General features: G+C 48.4%; 1 pseudogene; it reads left to right on the top strand.

Moving 5' to 3' along the window:
* Positions 1–1,642: 1,642 nt before the first annotated feature.
* Positions 1,643–6,318, top strand: LOC136460780 (molybdopterin synthase catalytic subunit-like; annotated as a pseudogene).
* The last annotated feature ends 5,380 nt before the right edge of the window (positions 6,319–11,698 follow it).

Below are 11,698 nucleotides of genomic sequence, written 5' to 3'. Positions count from 1 at the left end.
TTCCTAGCGGCTGCACCTCGAACTGCTCCTCGGGCTCCTCGGGTATGATGACTGGGTTCTCGGTTTGCGATCCTGTATGATGCAATGCGCGTAAGTGCTTATGCAAACGGTGCATCGAAGGAGATGAATGCAATGGATATGTTTAAATGCAAGGTAGTCAACATCATCCAAGAAAATATACTACAAGCACATGTCATCTACTGCATTCTCTTCTACTACTAATATGTTTAAGTCAACACACCTTATCAAATGCTTCAAAGATACACCAAAGCTATTATTATTAACTAATCTTGTATTAAAGAGGATTATTTTATTTCCTTTTAAATTAGGGCTACAACAGCAATCTATATTTCTGGTGCTTATAAAAATCTGAGAAAATTACAGTAGCATGGTACTACTCTAATTAGACTACCATCAGATTTTCATGGTGTTTGAATGAGTGAATTAGCCTACACAAAAATCACAAGCTATGGCATGATTTTGTACATAAAAATACTTTGAACTGTGAAAAGTGTCAAACAACAGAATTAGTATTTTTCCTAGGTTCTTCATAGCATACAATAACTGTACAAAAATTGTCACATGCATGTTTTATACAAAATTTGCTCTCTAGCTAAAATAACAAAAATCAGCTATTAAAGGTACTTGAACTACACCTAAAAATTTTCCCATAGCACATGCATGAAACATATTTTTCCTAGGAAAGTACATGACATAAGAAGATTAACAAACTTAGGAATCATATTTTTCCTGAAGCCTATAGATTTTTCTACATATTTTTCAAGTTATCAGCAATATTCATGATTAAATAAAGTTCTACAGCAAAGTATCTCAAAAATGTCATGCAATAATTTTTCCCAAGTAGATCTGATGATAAGGAACCTAGACAAATTTATTTTAACAAATTTGGAGCAAACTTTGAGTACCCAAACATTTTTCAAACCATTTCAAATTTCAAATAATAAAGAATAAATGGAAAACAATTCATTTAAACGTTACTAGGGCCAGCCCGCTGGAAATCAGCTGGCCCACGGCCGTTTTCGGCCTGCGCGGCCCGAGCGCAAGGGAGGGGAAAGACGGCCCAGCAGGGCGTCAGCCCACTGCCTGCTCGGCCTGGCCGGCCTGGCTGGCTGAGGCAGAGTGCCTCGCCGGTGCTTGCGCTGGCGCGGCGGCGTGACTCGGCCACGAGGCCGGCGGCCATCTCCGGCCACGGCAGGGCGAGCTGGCGAGCGCACGTGATGCGCGAGAAGACGGCGAGTGCGGTAGGGTAGCTAGGCGGGGCTGGAGAAGAGAAGGAAGACGACTTCCATGGCGGCCGAGCACGGCGGCGCCATGGCCGTCGGTGGCAGAGCTCGGGGAGGCTCAACCTGAGCTCGGAAGGCGGCGCAAGCGCGAGCGCGACTTGAAGGAGGGCGAGGCGGAGCTGCGGGCGCGTGATTGCCGGCTGAGGTGAGGAAGCCGCGGCGAATTTCGCCGGCGGGTGCAGTGGCACGGCGAGCGGTAGAGCTTCGGGCTCTCGGCTCTGGCGGGGAGGAGAGGCAGCGCGGGATGGAGTGAGCGAGCGCACTGGCTGCGGCAGGTGAAGGCGGGTGCGTGGGCGTGGGCACAGGCCGGCTGCGACGCGCGGCGGCGTCGAGGGCGCATGGCCGCCACGCGGCGGGCGAGTTCTGCCGCGGTCGGGCGCGCGGCGCGGCGCGACAGCGAGCAGGCGAGCGGAGGCAGGCCAGCGCGGCGCTGGGCTGGGCTGGGCCGAGGCGAGGCGAGGCGCGCGCGGGATGCTGGCTGGGCCGGCTTCGGCAGGCAGGCTAGAAGCGAGGCGGCGGCCCGCGAAGGAGAAAAATCCTTTTTCCAAATATATTTTCAAGGAATTTTTAAATGCCCTCTTTCAATATTATTTTGAGCAAGAAAATGACCTCTTTTGAAAATGTACCAAAAATGAAAGTTGTTTAGAATTTAATTCTCTACAACTTTGCTTTTATGACCACAGCCAAATTCTTTCTAGATTTTGAATTGTAAGATCAAAGTCCACGTTTAGCTCAAAACCCTAATTTTGGGAATTTATTTTTGAATGCCAAATTTTGAATTAATTTGAATACAAACATTGCTCCAAAAATTGAACTAAACATTGCTAGATGATTTACAATAGTAGCCAAACATGTTTTACTAACCTAGCAAGAAAAATTCAGGGCAAAACAATTCTTAAACAAGGTGTATGCAGCATTCAGGTTTCACGCATGTTTCAGATGTTTCAAAGCAATGTTTCAATTGTTATTCACATGATTAGGCATGTATGATTTGGATGCTTGATGATGCATGATATGCGTGATTTGCAGTGCCTAAATGCAGGCATAACACCGGGGTGTTACAGAAATAGGGGCAAAAACGCAATATTCAGAAGGGCAAACTTGTCATCTTTTAACTTTTTTAACACCGTTACCTGTTGTTCACGGAGTAGGGGTAAACTGAACCTTCGTTTTGAAAAAGCAGGGGTAAAAACACAAAGTGGAAGAAAATAGAGGTAAAATCACAATTAGGGTTCAAAATAAGGGCAAGAACGCAATAGCCCCAAGAATATAATATAAAGCAACCCTTTCGTCTGTACCTAAATTATGCACCTCCTTATTGTGAAAAATAAACTACCCCTAGATCTATTCCTAAATTTTCAATATAACTATTATGGAAAATAACTGAATGACCAAAAGTAGGCCATAAATGTTTCTATATTACACACTTTAACATCTATTAAATTCAAAGTAATCATAAATGTTAGATGTCGACATGTATACCGAGTAGCATGCATACATTATCAATAAATGTATATTTTTATAACTTATTGATTGTAAATAATATTTTTATAATATAATACTACTACACATACAATTCTTTGATATAGGAAAGTGAACCTCTTGAGTGCAGTGGTGCAAGCCGAAATGACTATTTATGTCATTGTGTTAACTACAAATGTAGTCTTTGACGTAGAGTCTTTTTGAAAAAATAGAAAATGGAAATTTTGAATTAAATATACAATAAGCATTAGAGTCTCAACTTAAAATTGGATACAAAAATCTGTAACAAATAATAAGATCAAAAGTTGGAAACCAAATATAGATTCATGATGGCAAAAAAGAATGCAACAACGACATATATTGTTCAATCTAAGGTTTCAACTAATTACATATTAAAAATCCACATATGTGCTTTGCAAAGTATGAAACATCTAAATTAATTGGTAAATTTATCACATCTAGATAGAAATTATGGAACATGAAATGAAGCGAGAGAGTAAACATATAATCAATTTTTATTTGATTATTAGTTGTACGTACAAAATTTATTCATGAAAATTTTAATAATATCTGGGTACTTTTAGGAAATAAAATGATAAAGTAAAGATATAATCAATTTTGTTGTGCATACAAAATTTATTTACAAAAATGTTAATATTATTATTGAATGTAAAATTCGAGACCATGTTATAACACAGTTTGATGGACTAATGAGAATAACATAATTATAATAAGTGAAAAATAGCAGAGCAATATAGTGCACCTAAGAGCAAGTTCAGTAAAAAGTTATAAGCGGACCGTATGCCGAGGAGGAGGAAAGAGAAGAGAAACAGATGGTAAGTTTACAACCGACTTATGTACGAGAACCATAAACTTTATGAAAGAAACAAGTAGACCGTGGGTAAACTATCCAGTACACATACAGCGCAGAGGATTATTAACATTACATTAATGGAACTCTTAGTGTAGCTACCTAGTACAGATACAATATGCATATATCGATAGCATATCAATCCTGGTTCAGATATTTATATTTATTTTTGAACTCGTGGGAGTGAGTGATATAATTTATCTAAATAAGCGATCCGTGACCCATATATGTGTATCCAATATTCCGCACATCGAATGCCATGCGAGATTGAAGGGGAACATGCACCATGCGACATGCGTCACACGTGTGAGGGGGATGGTGCTTCACTGCCGCCCGGCCGGGCCGGCCCCTTCGCCATGAAGTAACCTAGCACGCATGGCACCGCAGCCTGCCGCTACAGCGCATCCATGTCTAAGCGTTGGTTCGAGCTGGTTTGGTTTATAAGTTTATTTTTCTAATTAATAAATAATATTTTTTTTCATATCAAATTATATAATAATATTTTTAGTCATGACTTATCAGCAAAATAAGTAAAAAAATACAGCTTATCAGCCAAATAAGCCCAAACAAATAGGACAAAGATTGGCAGCTACACATATAGTGTCGTCCCATGATATTCCCACTGCTGCTTGTCGACGTACTCCATGTTCTCCACGACCACAATGGGCAGGTGCCATTGATCCATTCCAAATTATAATTTGTTTGACTTTTTTAACTCCTAAATTTGACTACGCGTCTTATTCAAAAATTTGTGTAGAATATCACTTCTTTTGCTATGGCTTGCTTTATTAACAAAAAAGTTCTTCAAGAATGACTTAAATTTGATTATGTTTGCATAAATTTTTTGAATAAAAAAAGTGGTCAAACTTAGAATTAAAAAAGTCAAACGAATTATAATTTAGAATGGAGGGAGTAATATCCAAGAAAGAAGTAGGCCCTAGAGACAGATATGGGCCTAGGAGTCATTGCCTAAAAAATCCCCTTACCTTTATATTATCTTTTGGTCCCGTTAAAATCTCGATTCTGTGTACGTTTTTTTGACTCTGTGATCTTAGTTTATAGGGTTGATTTTACGGTTTTGTTAGGAAGAAGAGAGAATTATGTATTTGGCACTAAAATAAATCGGTCTTTCATATTTGGCATTAGAAAATTTGAACTTCCTTATCTAGCATCGAGTTGAAATTTTCTTTCTTAAATGGCACTGCCGTCCATTTAGACGAGTAACGGTATCAAGTGGCTAGCAAAATGACATAAATGTCCTTGATTGTAGCAAAAGTCCATAGTGCTAAATAGGGGGGAAAAATAGACATATTGTCAAATAAGAAAATCATAAATATACTTTGAACTAAAATATGGATTTTTGATAATTGAAGACTGTAAATAAATAATCAATAAATGCATAATTGGTAATAGCATGTAACTTATGTTTTCAAGGTATTTATCTTTTAGTTTTCTAAAACAAAAGGAGAGTATATGCCGTTATCATAACATCATGGCTCAAGAGCAGTGCACACCGTGCATGGCTCGACCGACGTTTGACGCTGAGCGATTCAGCACCGGGCCACGCGGCCACGAGCGCGCCCGAGTCGTGTCGCGCCATCTAGCATCGCTATCCTGCTCCACACCAGCGCATGAGAGGCCGCGTTTTGCGCAGCACAGCCACCGCTCGTCCCACGCCCGGAGCCACATGATCGGCGTCGCATCGAGCTCCAGCGCCATCGCGTCACCTCTGGACAGAGAAGCTGCTCGATGACCTCCTCCTCGCCGAGACGCACGCTGCGCTGCGCATGAACGGTCGTGGTGCATCTAGGCTTTGGCGTGGATCTTGCAGGTGATTATACAGGAACTTCTCGATCGCTCCCTTCTCCCCGAGGAGCCGTCCATTCTCCCTCTCCAACACCCACGACTGGTTCTTCCTCTCCGAGTCACCCCTCGTTGGACCTCCTCCAAGTTTCGGAAACTCAGGGCGGCATCGACCATGAATCCAGTACACCTGCTATGCCGCACGAGAGAAGGCATGTTCAAAGATCACACGATCCACACACACCGTTTCAGCAGCGTTGTTGCACAACGGCACAGCTATCACCATCCTAGGAACATCCTCAGGAATTCACCCCTGCCTTTTGTTCTCCCGTTCACCCCGCGTGCGCGCACTCTATCGTGCGACAACTAGGGCAACCGCCGCCGCCGTCAGGTGGCCAGTTCTTCGTCGCAAGCGTCGATCCTCCTCCACCTGGCAGTCCCCGAGGAGACAACGTGCAGGGACCTGTCGGCGGGCGCCATCGCGATGTTCGAGGGCATGACGCGGGACCACTTCGCGGGGCGGCGCGTGGTGGAGCTCTGGTACGAGGCGTACGCGGCCATGGCACGGCGCCGCCTGGCGGCCATCCTGCGGGAGGCCCGGTCCCCGTCGGGGAGGCCAGCGTGTTCGTGGCCGCCTCCGCCATGCACCGCGCCGACGCCATGGAGGCGTGCCGCTACGTCATTGATGAGCTCAAGTCGTCCGCGCCCATCTAGAAGAAGGAGGTCTACGACGACGGCGAGGTCTGGAAGGAGAACCACGAGTTCTTGGGCCGCCACTCCGGCGACGCCCATGGCAATGGCAACCGCCACGGTTCGGCTGGATGCTGCGGGAGCAAGGTCAGGGTCCAGGAGGCTTGATGCTGATCAGCTGATGGATGGCTGGCACTAGCGTCGGCGGGCCCTGTGCCTTGATCTACCGAGTCCGACGCTAGAGGCCGCCGCGCCTTCGTGAGCTCCTGGGCAGGAGACGAGCCGTCGGCCACGAGCGAGTATAGAGGGGTATTTTGGTACTTCCAAAAGAAACATGACAGGGTCAACGCAGTCAACTGACGGATGAATGCACTAAATGGACGGTAGTGCCATTTACAGAAGAAAATTTTAACTCGATGCCAAATAAGAAAGTTCAAAATTTTTAGTGCTAAATAAAGAAGACTGATTTGTTCCAGTGCCAAATACATAATTGCCCCTATGAAGAATCTACGATTTTATGATCTAATTCAGGATCACCATTTAATAACTTTGGGCCCTAGCTAGTCGAAGTGAGCCTAGGTGTGGCCCAACATATCTTCCACTCCAAGCCGGGCCAACCCAGTAAAGCCATGGGCCCAAGGAAGCAGATCTCAAGTCTGTAAAAACTTGACCTCAATTGTCTTAAACTACTAGACTGTATATTTCTAATATTTTCAGGTCCCAACTTGTACGTGTAGGTTTAGCTCCACATACTGGTAAACATCATCTAAGATTATGTGTTGGTTTTGTTATCTTATCGTTATGTGAGTAACGTGACCTCGTGCGGCAGGTTTACGCATTCAGATAGCGACTCTAGAGGTGGAAATTAACCAGCTCCACAACTAACAAAGGGCAGAGCATGCATCACGGTCACAGGAGAGGGCAGGCGGAGTGTGGAGATAGACACTGTACTACTCCGTAACTGCCACGTGACATGTGGGTCCCGGCCGGTCCGGGTAGCACGTCATTGAACGCGGAACAGCGCGAGCTACAGTTGATCCGCCTGCACGAGGCCGCAGCCCACAGGCAATACTACAGTGTGGCGCGTCACGTCGCCATGCCGTGCAGGTGCAGGTCTATACGGATCGCCGACCGCGAGCCACCGTACACTGTACAGCCTGCCTGCCATGCCTTCGCTCGGGTCGGCCCGGACCTGGGCCTGCGCCTGCGCCTGCGCCTGCGCGTGACTGAATGCAAGTACAGTAGCGCGTGACCTTAAACTTTTCATAGGTTCGGGTGGTCCAACTAAAAATGTGACAATTTAGGTCCTCAATCTGATGGCACGCTTGAGCAGAGATCGAAAACCAAACACAATACCTAAGTGGCCATCACGGTGGTCCGTTCGGCTTACCTTAAAAGCCAATTTATTCGACTTATTTTTTTCAGCCGGAACAGTATTTCTCTCTCACAACATTTTAGCTTGGGCTTATTTTTTAAGCCAATTTGAGCCAAGCGAACGGGGCCAATTGGATGGGGTTCCATAAAGCTTAGAAAAAAACTCCCTCCCCATCTGTCGGGTATCGACAGTAGAGATACCTAAAGCAAGGAAGTTAGTGTCCACGCTGATTTTCTCGGATAGCTCGAGACGTATTAAAAGGTCTCGTCTGAACCCCAAGGCTGCGGGCTCCGTCTTGCCCGACCATCGAGGCTACAGGCTCCGTCTCGTCCGCCCCCTTGGGTGCGGGCTTCGTCTCGCCCGACCCCAAGGACGCGGGTTCCATTTCGCCCAAGCCCGCGGGCTCCGTCTTGCCCGACCTCGAGGCCACGGGCTCCGTCTCGCCCGACCCCAAGGACGCGGTTTTCGTCTCGCCCAAGGTCGCGGGCTCCGTCTCGCCCGACTTCTAGGACGTGGATTCTATCTTGTCCAACGGGGACCCATACCGTCGCCAACCACTCCAGGTCCAAACGTATGGGCCTGGGTCAAAACTCTGACATCAAAGAAGAGGCTGACTCGCCTCGATGTAACGCATGGCCATGATGGACCATACCTGGAGATTCACATAAAGAATAGAGTCGGACGTGATGGTGCTGTTCTGCCTAACCCTCGTACGAACGCTTATAGCCGCGTTAGTTCACCACGACGTTTGCCGGGATGGAGTGGAACGCCATGACCGACACTTGATGCCTACGCATGGCGCCAGTGACAAAAAAGGCCACGACGTGGAGCAGTCCCTATTGACATCTACAGGATTGGTGGGACCCACATGAAGGAAAAGAAGGATCCGACAACCCTGGAAGCCTTCTTCTCTCTCGTTCTTCTCCTTTTCCTCTACTGTAACCCACGCTTTCCTTTCGCCTATAAAAGGGGAAGTAGGGCGCCCCATGAGAGGAGGGATCAAGAACACAAGAGCATGACACGAGCACACGGCTGAGCAGCAAGCGAGCTCTCAGCACCCGTTCACTCCTTCCACCAGAGACTTGGGATCCTCTCCCTCTCTCGCCTGTTTGTAACCCCTACTGCAAACCAAGTGTCCGGTAACACGAGTAGCAGCAAACTGGACGTAGGGACATTTCACCCGAACCAGTATAAACCCATGTGTCCTCCGAGCACACCATCCGAGCCAGACGCGTAAATATAAATTTACTCATCGGTGGTTCGAAAACACCGACAGTTGGCGCGCTAGGTAGGGGTTTTTTGCGCATCTCGACATCCACATAAGGCCTCAGATGGCTAGTCACGGCGTCAGTTGGGTCCCGGGCGTGCACGTGCGCTTTGGGAATCTAGATTTCATCATTACGATGGAGGGAGAATTGGCGCAGGTTCCCACCGCCGCCCAGCCTCTCACTCCGTTGGCCTTGACATAATCGCTAAGACGCTTGAGGAGCTGCAGCTGCATGCACTGGAGGCCCGCGCCCTTGGGAGTGACCAGCTCCTCGGCTTCGATTACGGGAGGCTAGAGCGCTAGCTCGGCGCCTTCCTGGGACCTCGACCGTCCTGGGAGGACCTATGCCGCCTCACCTTCTCGTTCATCAACGTCATAACATAGCTTGTCAGAGGAGAGCCGCTCTCCCTAGAATACCTTATCTGGAATGCCTCGACAGCGCTCCCGTTTGGTCTGCGCCATGCCACAGAGACCGTTGGTCACCTCATGGTGCAGCGCACGCCCCCATCCCCTATGAACGATGAGTTCATGGGGATGACTGAATACATCGTGGAATCTTTCCACGACCTTCTCGTAGGAGAATCAGAGTCACTGTCTAACTCTGACTCCAGCAGAGGAAGCCATCATCCCTCGTGAGAATGTTTCATGACAGGTACCCCCGAGGGATACATCAAAAGCATCCATGAGGGAGGGGCTACCCCAACAGATGACCTTGATGGTGAGGTCGAGGGGGATGCAGGGTTCCCACCTCACCTGCAGGTAGTGTAGCTGAGGGCGCGGCACCAAGAGCTTGAGGAAGCACGACTCTAGCTCGAGCAGGAATGCGCAGAGCTCGAGCGCCACGGAGACGGTGGGCTTGTGCGCACCGTGGCCCACGACGTGAACCGAAGGATCATCGAGGATGACAAAAGCCCTCCCATACTTCACCTGGGCAAGCCAGAACATCGTTGCTATGGCGGTCTTGCTCTGAGGGCTTTCAGAGCCCATGACACCCGAGGATCATCGGGCCCATCATGAGATTCGTACGCTACTCTAGCGTGCGGCAGTGCAGCAGGCCAAGAGCTCGCTGTCCCAACGACGCGAGCTCGATGCCAGCCAGCGTGCGCCCTCACAGCGACCTGACAGGGACATGTTAGTCCACCAGGCGCAGTGAGGCGATAGGCCACGTGCCGTGTCCCTGGTGCATGAGTGTCTCAGCCTCCACCGTGACGTGCGCAACACCATGGATGCCCGTAGGCGTGCCCACAACGATGAGAGGGAGGAGGCTAGCCGTGGCTACCACCCTCATCATGTCGAATGCTATGACAGTGGTGAGGACCAAAGCCCGAGCCCTGACTTGCTAGGACCACCCACCATAGTACCTCCCACCGACCAACAACCCGAAATACTCTGGGGAAACAAACCCCAGACTATGACTCAAAGATTATCGGCTTGCTTGCCAAGCTGATGGAGCGGATAGTGACAATTTCATTGTCCACAACCATCCATTGTTCCTGGCTGATTTGGCACAAACGTGGTTGGAACACCTTCCGCCTAACTGAATCTAAAGTTGGGCGGACCTAAAAGAGATCTTCATGGAAAACTTCCAGGGCATATACATGCATCCTAGGAACCTATGGGATCTCAAAAACTACCGATAGAAGTCTAGGGAAACTCTTCGTGGGTACATCCGGCGCTTCTCCCGACAGTGCAACGAGTTGCCCGCATCATCGACACCGACATCATAGGAGCTTTCCTGTCCGGGACCACTTACGAGTCCTAGGTTCACAATCTAATATATAAGGGCCCACGAACCACCAAGGAGCTTTTCAACATTGCCACCAGCCATGCCTTAGGCAAGGAGGTGGTTGGGGCAATTTTTGACCACCCCAAGGGCAAGGTAAAGCAGGACAAGGACACCGATGAAGGCGCCTCCGACCACCCCAACAAGAATAAGAACAAGCAGCAGTGTAAGGGCTCGCTCGTAGCCATTGCTAACTGTAAGGGGTGGGGGGTCGGAAGCCCACTGAGGGTACCCTAGACCACTTCGAGAAGCTGCTCGAACGGCCATGCCCGAACCATGCTTTCTCCATCAAGCACCTATACAAGGACAACGTCCTCTTGAAGCGGTTCTTGTCTAGAGGCTCCAACAAGGGGGAGCATAGGAAAGAGCCCAAGCCAGCCGTAGACGACACCGAGGGGAAGGACGACGGATTTCTGATGCTAGATGGCTACCTCATGATCTTCGGAGGGCTGGTAGCCTACGACTCCAAGCGCCGCTAGAAGCTTGCACGCCATGAGGTCTATACGACTGAGCCGGCCACGCCTTCCTTCCTCCGATGGTCAGAGTCTGCCATAACCTTTGATCGGACCAACCACCCAGAAAGCATCCCACAACTAGGAAGATACCCGCTCATGGTTGACCCGATCATCGGCACGAAGTGGCTCACCAAGATGTTTTTGGATGGAGGTAGCAGCCTCAACATCATGTACGCTGAAACGCTCGATGCCGTGGGCATCGATCGATAGCGTATCCGGTCGATTAGGGCACCTTTCCACGACATCGTGCCTGGAAAGCAGGCCATGCCACTTGGATAGATCAACTTGCCTATCACCTTTGGGAATCCGACCAATTATAGGATGAAGACCCTTACGTTCAAGGTTGTTGGGTTCCATGGGACCTACCATGCCATTCTAGGACATCCATGCTATGTGAAGTTCATGGCTGTCCCCAACTACACCTATCTGAAGTTGAGGATGTTAGGTCCATACAGGGTCATCACCATTGGCACCTCCTTCTAGCGCGCCTACGAGTGCGAGGTTGAGTGTTGTGAACATGCCACGGCAATTGTCGCCTCTAAAGAGTTTGTAGCCATTAGGGAGGTGGTCATCGAGGAAGCACCCGACCCCTCTATTGGCTTCTAAAG

This window comes from Miscanthus floridulus, chromosome 6 (assembly GCF_019320115.1).
Source record: "Miscanthus floridulus cultivar M001 chromosome 6, ASM1932011v1, whole genome shotgun sequence".
NCBI classification, from domain to species: Eukaryota; Viridiplantae; Streptophyta; class Magnoliopsida; order Poales; family Poaceae; genus Miscanthus; species Miscanthus floridulus.
The sequence above is the reverse complement of the archived record's forward strand: the minus strand, read 5'-3'. Positions and strand labels throughout refer to the sequence as shown.